A 7,511-nucleotide genomic window follows, 5' to 3' on the forward strand; every position below is an offset into this window, starting at 1 on the left:
TTTCAAGATACCCACAATGAAACTGGGCCACTCTGGTGCTGGTTCCCGAGTAAGTGGGCCTGTGCACACTCTAGGCCCCTGTGGGTCTCTCCAACAACCTCTCCCGTGAGGCTGGGAGTCTCTCCTGCCGCCCCAACCCCCACAGCGCTTTCAATCAGAGGTTTGAGGCTTTATTTCCCCGAGCTGGAGCCCTGGGTTGCGCAGTGGTCTGCTTCGCTGCCCGCCGTTTGTCCGGTTTATCTGGGCGAACGTGGTGCCGCAAGGTGCTACCCGCCACTCTGAGTCTGGCCCTCTGGGTTTATCTGTGCAAATGTGGGGCCGCAGGGTCTGCTAGTGCTCGGACTGCCTGCGCCATTTGTCCCACACTCCGCCAGTCTCAGTCCCGCCACAGCCACGCGAGTCCTCTCCACCCCGGTGCCCGTCTCCGCCCCTCCTACCGGTCTGGATGAATGTTTATTTTTCTATTTCCTAGGTGTCGGTCCCCCATGCTGTTCGATTCTCTGTCAGTTCTGGTTGTGCGAGGAGGCGCAGTGTGTCTACCTACGCCGCCATCTTGGTTCTAAATATGACTTTTTACTCATCCATACAGAGTAAGTCAGCAAAATAATATCCACATGTAAAGAAAATCCACTGGATGTGTTTTCTATATTCAGTATTTTTTTTTTTTGGCCTTCCAGTTAGTTTTACATTAAATGGTGAAAGGCAAACCTTGTTCACTGGCTTTATTCTCAGTTACCTATTTTTAAACTATAATATGCTTGCATAAATTTTTATTCTAAAAACAGTTGTCAAACAGTTATAAAAGAAAAATTACTATTTTTCTTATCAAAACAAATGAGGTATGTAATAATTTTAAGCTTGCATAGTACATATTCCAAATGACTAGTTCTCAAAAAATATTACTTTCTGTAATAAATATAAGACCTGTTTCCCAGCAGCGTAAATACCAAAAACAAAAAAAACAAAGCCAAATTCACCAAAGTGAGACTAAACTTCTAAGTGGGAAACGAATGAGACTGTGATCTTGAGGTATAAGGGCCCCGCGGGCAGTGCAGGGCGGGCAGAAGCAGGTCTCCCGTGGTGAGTCCACGAAACGTGGAGTTTATTCTTGTATTATGATCCGCTCATCATTGTATTACTTGTTGTACTAGGACTGTAACCAACTTTTGCTCACTCCTGTATATTTTCATAAAATGTTTATACCAAGAGACATGAAAAGTGAGTTATCACTTACGAAGGTGTGCACTGGGGAGCTAAACTGTATTGCACCCCAAGTACTTGAAAACCAAGTTATGACAAAAACCTCAATACACTGAGTGTTTAGTCAATTTTTACTAAGATTATCTTTCAGGAAAACTACTTTTTAAAATATTGTATTTCACTTAAAAAACAATTTCTTTAGGAAAAAGTCTCGAGTATTTTGAAAACTAGTCACTGCAATTAAACACGAGTTCATAACTTAGATTATTTAACTAATAGTTGCTGATCAGAAAATAGGATAAACAACCTCTAGGGACCCAATCAAAATATCAAGCAGTTACTTAACATCTGCAGAACTACATCTGTTTTTCTAGATAACTCACTTATTTAAAAATGTTGTGAATAAATCTATCATAAGTGACATGAGTTAACTTTCCTTATGCTTTAAAAAATACACATAAAATTTCCACATGAAAATCTTCAAAGCAACTTCAGATTTTAACTATCTGAGGGAAAACAAATACAATGACATAGCTTACCAAAACATCAACAACCAACAACAAAGTACCAAATGCTAAGAGCTGCAGCCCCAGAGAAGGATGCCTCTGGTGAGAGAGAGGAAGTGGGTGCCCATGTGTATAGACACCAATAAAGCAAACACAGGGGAGAGTGTCCTGCAGAGATGGGACCGCCCCTCTAGGCTGCTGGTCAAGGCTGAAGGGCGTGGCCAGGCTGAGGAGAAAACCTCTGGCAGGCCTTCGCTGTGATCAGAAAGCTGTGTCCCGCCGTCCTCTGAGTCCGTGACCAGCTGTGTTGTCATTCTCAAGCAAGTGCCAAGACAAGGAGAGAACACGCAGGGCCGACCGCTGCCCGGACTGTACAGAGGCATGCACCTGTCACAGGCCGGCATCGTCATCACAGCTCCTCTTACCTCATAAGACCAGACACACTGAGTCCCACCAAACCGCCGGACACACCTTCCCACTTCCACGTCTTCGTGCTTCGTGTACATTTCTCCCAGGCATTCGCCAATATGCGGCACCATCCTCCTGAGAACCTCCTGGCTGAAGATCATCCCGGGGCCCCCCATGCAGAAGTTCTCCCCAGGCTTCAGGCCCAGCTTTCCCAGTTCTTCAACATTGCCCAGGCCAGTCTGGCCCAGGTACAGGGGCTTGCTGCTATTCAGTGACCTGAGAAACTCTTCCAACTTGTCACCTGCAAAGAGAAAGGCAACAATCACTCCTTCTCCTAATTTCATCATCACTTAACTTCCAATATGGTGTGTGAACTCCCCACAAGTCTTAAACCCTTGAAAAGAAAAAGCTCTCTGAATATTCTATTATTTAAAAAATACTAAACTATAGTTATTAATTAAATCATAATAAAATGATATCAACCTTGTAGTCAAGGTCACTGAAAAACCTTAAGTCTTACAATCATCAGATTTTTTTCAAGTTGAAGTACGGATAAGGAGAATAAAGAGGTTTCTTAGCATGTTTTAAGTAATGATAAACTTCCCACACATATTAAATATTGATATTTAGCATTGACTGGCAGAGTGTTAATACCCAATAATTATTTTTCTACTGACAATTGATTTAATTTAGTGTTTTGTCCTTAACTTGCCTTGAAATTTAAATTTGGAACTTTGCAAAGCACCCTTTTAAGAAAAATAAACATTTGTAAAAAACGAAGGAATAAAATTGGTTCACTTATACCTTGTGAGTTCATCAGGAAAAGCAATTTAAAATCAGCTAACACAGTTCCAGAGCATCTGATATTCCAGCCCATGATGCGTTGGAGGAGCAGCCAGCTTCCTACACTCCCATCAGCGCCTTCACCGTCATTAGCGACGAGCACAGCACCTGCATCACTCTCTGGGTCCCATGCGCCCCTCAGACCTCAGCGCGTTTCAGCTGACTGTTACTGGGTTCTTAACACAAAATGCCTTTCATCCTTAATAGAAATGGAAAAAATATGGCATTTCCACGTTCTAAAGGACAATCTTCCACAGCACTAAGAGAAATTCTTGTTTTTCCGTGAGCCCTGGGAAAGGCACTACTGCCTGGGTGGGGGGAGCGCAGTGAGCTCCGAGTGCGGAGGCAGGAAGGAAGCAGGGGCTGTCCGCGCTCCTTCAAAAAGCTGGGAGACCAGGTGTGCACAGGGAGACCTCCGCTCCACACAGCCTCTCCTTCCCTTGCGTCCCTCTCCATCCCTGCAACGGGCTGGACTGGAAAGATTCACTCCAGCTCTCAGGAACTTCATGCTGAGTTTAGAAATCTCTGCCCAGGCCACCCACACTCAGGGTGAAGGGCCGCGCCACTTCAAAAAGCTGACAAAGTTTGCTGCTGCTGTGGCTGCGCGTGGCCTGGGGGACTTCCAGCCTCTGCTTACCGCCGCAGCCACCAGGATGGACTGAAGGACCCATTCTAGGGTGGGCTGGCGCAGCTCGGAACTCCTAGGGTCTGGACAATTGGAGGGCTCTTCTCTTTCCTCCCACCACCAAATCTGACAATACACCCATCGCCTGGGGGGTTCATTGAGGTGTGATGGGGGTGTTGGGAGGAGCTTGGCGCTGCACTGTAAAAGCTGGAAGGAGCTGTGCCTGGGGGATGCTCTCGGGCTCCCAGTTCCTGGCGTATCTTGGGAGAGGGAAGGAAACGCTCAGGGGAGGGTCCGGGGCAGGGAAGAGGTTTCCTCGACCTCCCCAGTCCCGAAACTGTCCCAGATCCGTTTAGAACAAAAAAGACAGGGAACAAAGCGAGAACCGCGATCTCCAGCCAGGCTCTCGCCCGCGTGCAGCATCTTCCCTCCCTCCACCGAGGACACGCCCCTCTGGACCGACTTGGGAACCCGCGGGTCTTCCGGGAGCAGGGCAGAGTGGGATCAGCCTTGTGTCGGACCCTAAGGTGCCTGCCTCTCCTCTCCCCCACCCCATACGGAGCTGGGCTAAGCGCTGGGCGGAAACCAGAACGCGAGTGTGAGGAAGGCGGATAAAACCCGGCAGGTGTGAGGAGAGCCCAACCCGCAGGAAAGGAGGAGGAGCAGGCGCACTAGGGGTGGCGGGGGTTCGAGGGGTGGGGACGGCGGGCTGGGGGCCGCGGGAGCCTGGAGCACGTGCTGGCAGAGAAGCACAGCAGGGCTGGGCAGGGGTTGGGGTTGGATGCAGAGAAAGGAGGCGGGCAGGCGGGGCACCAGGGGCTGGGAGGTCACCTTTGATGTAGACATCGTCGTCGGCGCGCCTGAACCACTCAGACTTGTTCAGGTAGTGGTCGTGCATGTACTTGATCGTCATGAATGACTTTTTCTGGGGAGGGTAGGAGTCGTCCACCCCCGGCAGCTCGATGACAGGCAGGGGTGGCGGGGGCCGGCCAAGCCCGGCGTTGGGGGGCTGCTGGCTGGAAAAGAACTCAACGCGGCCGGGGATGAAGCGCGCCCAGGTCCGCTGCACCGCCAGCGCACGGCTGCCCAGGTTCTTCTGCGCGGTCATCACCCCCACGTACAGGAAATCTCGGGGTCGGGAGCTCAGGACGGCGGTGCCCAGTCCCCGCTGCCGTTGTGGCTACTCCTCGGCCAGCAGCCTTTCCACCGCGCCGCGCGCCGCGTTCTTGCTCTCCTTGGGTTCCACATCCAGTACCAGGGACCGGGGAGCCCCGTCGCGCCTTAGGGCTCGTGTCCTCCCTGCTGCTTGGTGGAGTTGCCTGTTGACAGGAGCTGCTCCGAAAATTGGTTACCCCAGACACTGTCTGAGCCAGCTGCGACCCCTGCAGCTCTGGGAGCGCAGGGACCGTGACTTCGGAAAGCGGCTGCGGGGCCCCGGGGCCAGCGGTGAGGGGACGTAGTAAAAGCAGCGGCTGGAGCCGCGTCTCTTCCTCTCGCTCAGCTCGGCCACTCTGGAGGCGATGAGCCAGGACGCAGCTGTGAAGCCCAGCACCAGTCCCAGTGCCACGCTGACCCACGGGCGGCGGGAGCGCACGGCCATCCCGGCTGCCGGGCGCCGACGCCAGCGGAGCGGCTCCTGGGCTGCGGACGGTCCGCTGGCTCACACATGCTCCGGGCCCCGGCCGCGGACTGCCGCCCAGGCGCCCACCCCGGCTTGGGTTCCAATCGCTCCTAGCGCCTAGCCCGAGGCAGGTTTCAGCCACCAGCCGCGACCCTCACCACACACGCTCTGGGTTGGGGGCTGCTACCCTGTCACTGGCGCGCCTGGGCCCTCCCTCCGCCCCCTCCCGGATTCCCAGCCCTCGCTCCCCCGCCTCCCACTTCCTCCAGCTGCTGGGCCCCGGACTGGCCGGGAGGAGGAGCCACAAACGCCACCGCTGCCAGCCGTGGGAAGCGCGGCCGTGGTGTCTCCCAGTCCTCAGTCCTTGGACGCCCCGGGTCCAAGCCTGGGTCCGGGGACTCTGCCGCCCTTCTCCCCGCGAGACAGCTCCGCCGACCTCCTCCGCCGAGCGCGCCCTGAGTCCCGAGTCTCCCCGGGCTCACCTCCACCCCTCACCTCCGCCCACGGCCCATTACGCCCGTGCGTGTGACGCTCCACCATTCGGTTCTGCCCAGGTCAGCCAGCGCTCCTCTCCGAGTTCTGGGTCCCTTTCAGGTTTCTCTCTGGACTCCTCGTCCCGCTCGCTGCTCAGGAAACCAACCGTCCAGGTCTCAGCCTCCCCCCACCCCTCCCCTGCACCTTACTGCACCCCCAGTCCCTCTCCACGGAAGCGCCCTTGTCACTCGGGGTCTCGCCTAAGACAATCTCAGAAGCATAGGACAGACCTCACCCTAACAGGCTGGGGAAGATCATGGAGAGTGGGGCTCCACCCCATAAAGATCACAAATGTTCCATGTTCCCCACCTGCTGCGTTAGGAACTATGGGCCTGCCCAGGGCTCCCCTCCCCACCTCTCCCACTGGCCTCTGGTCTAGAAGTGAGAGCCACGAACCATCGCCAGTCTTGGGGCGACACTGGCTCAGCAAGACCTGAGAAAGGGGAGCACGTTATAGGACCAACACCCGGAGGGTTGTTACCGCCCCACCGCATAAGGGAACCTCATCAGAAAATAAAATGTACATTTTTCTGGCCTACAAACCATTTTATTTTTTAAGACAATGACAGGAAATGTTTTACCTCTTCAATTAGGGAGGTAAAATATCCAGCAACAGAATTTAAAAAAAATAATGTTAAACTGTATTGGCCAAAATCATCAAACGTCACATTATGAAGAAATTACCTGAAGACATGTGACGGTTTGAAGAAGGGAGCTTTGAACAACTCTCTCTCCAGGCACCGAGAATCTAACTGTAGTCCGAGGTGCTTTTGGCATCCAAACCCTTTCCACTTCCTCAAACGTCAGTCGCCTGTCTGCCCATCAAATGCAAAGGGGTGGTGTGCAAGGGCATCAGACGTGGGGCTCCCCCCAGCCAGGCACGGGCAGCGTCCTGGGAGCAGCAGGCCCGCCCGGAGCCCCAGGGGAGCTTCTTTCCACACTAGTCACGGGCGGTGCCCCAGCCGGCTGGCGTCTCACTAAGTGCCCCGTCTCTGCACCAGAAGCTCCTCTTCCACGTCCAGGTCTTGCCCAGGAACGCTTGGGGACACTGACTATTGGACTCTTTCTCCAAGCTTAATTTTAGTCAGAATGCAACACTAATCCAGCAGGTCCCCTCTAATTCAAAAATATATCTTCCCAAGGACACTTTACACTTTCTGGACGAGTGCTGTTCAATAGAACTCCTCCTTGATGGGAATTCCCTTTATCTGAGCTGCCCAATAAGGCTGTCTCCAGCCATGCACGGTTATGGAGCACTTGGAATGCGGCTGGTGTGATAGAAGAACTGATTGCTCAGCTATACTGAATTTTTGTTAACTTTGACTGAAGTGGCCTTGGTGGCTAGGAGCTGCCGTGGTGGCCAGCACACTGTCAGAGGAACTCCATACCATCTGGTCCCCGCACACCAGCATACTCTCCCCTGCAAGGCCCTGCCAGGCTTTCCTGGGATGGGGGCCGTTCATGCGGGTGCTCTACAAAATCACTCGTTCTCACGGGGCTCGCAGAACCCACTCATCAACGGTTATGACACTTTGGGAGAAAATTAACTTCCTTCCTTCTTTTATTCAACAGATGGGTGTTAGAGATGAAGCATTCGACAAGGAGGAAGGCTCTGGACTTGGAAATGTCAACGAGATACTCACTGTCACCCACTGTGAAGGTTACAGTGCAGTGGAGAGCCAGACACTGACTGCCACCTGCCCGGACGACAGTGGTGACCAATGATGTGCAGGGACAATGCAGGCCGTTCCCTGAGGGCGGTTGTCTGAGCTTC

The 7,511-nt window shown here is 53.1% G+C and overlaps 1 pseudogene; it reads right to left on the bottom strand.

Annotated features, from left to right (window-relative positions):
- Nucleotides 1–1,707: 1,707 nt before the first annotated feature.
- LOC128779369 (chondroitin sulfate synthase 3-like) lies at nucleotides 1,708–5,748 on the bottom strand (annotated as a pseudogene).
- Between the last annotated feature and the right edge of the window lie 1,763 nt (nucleotides 5,749–7,511).

This window comes from Desmodus rotundus, chromosome 10 (genome assembly GCF_022682495.2).
Source record: "Desmodus rotundus isolate HL8 chromosome 10, HLdesRot8A.1, whole genome shotgun sequence".
Classification (NCBI taxonomy): Eukaryota; Metazoa; Chordata; class Mammalia; order Chiroptera; family Phyllostomidae; genus Desmodus; species Desmodus rotundus.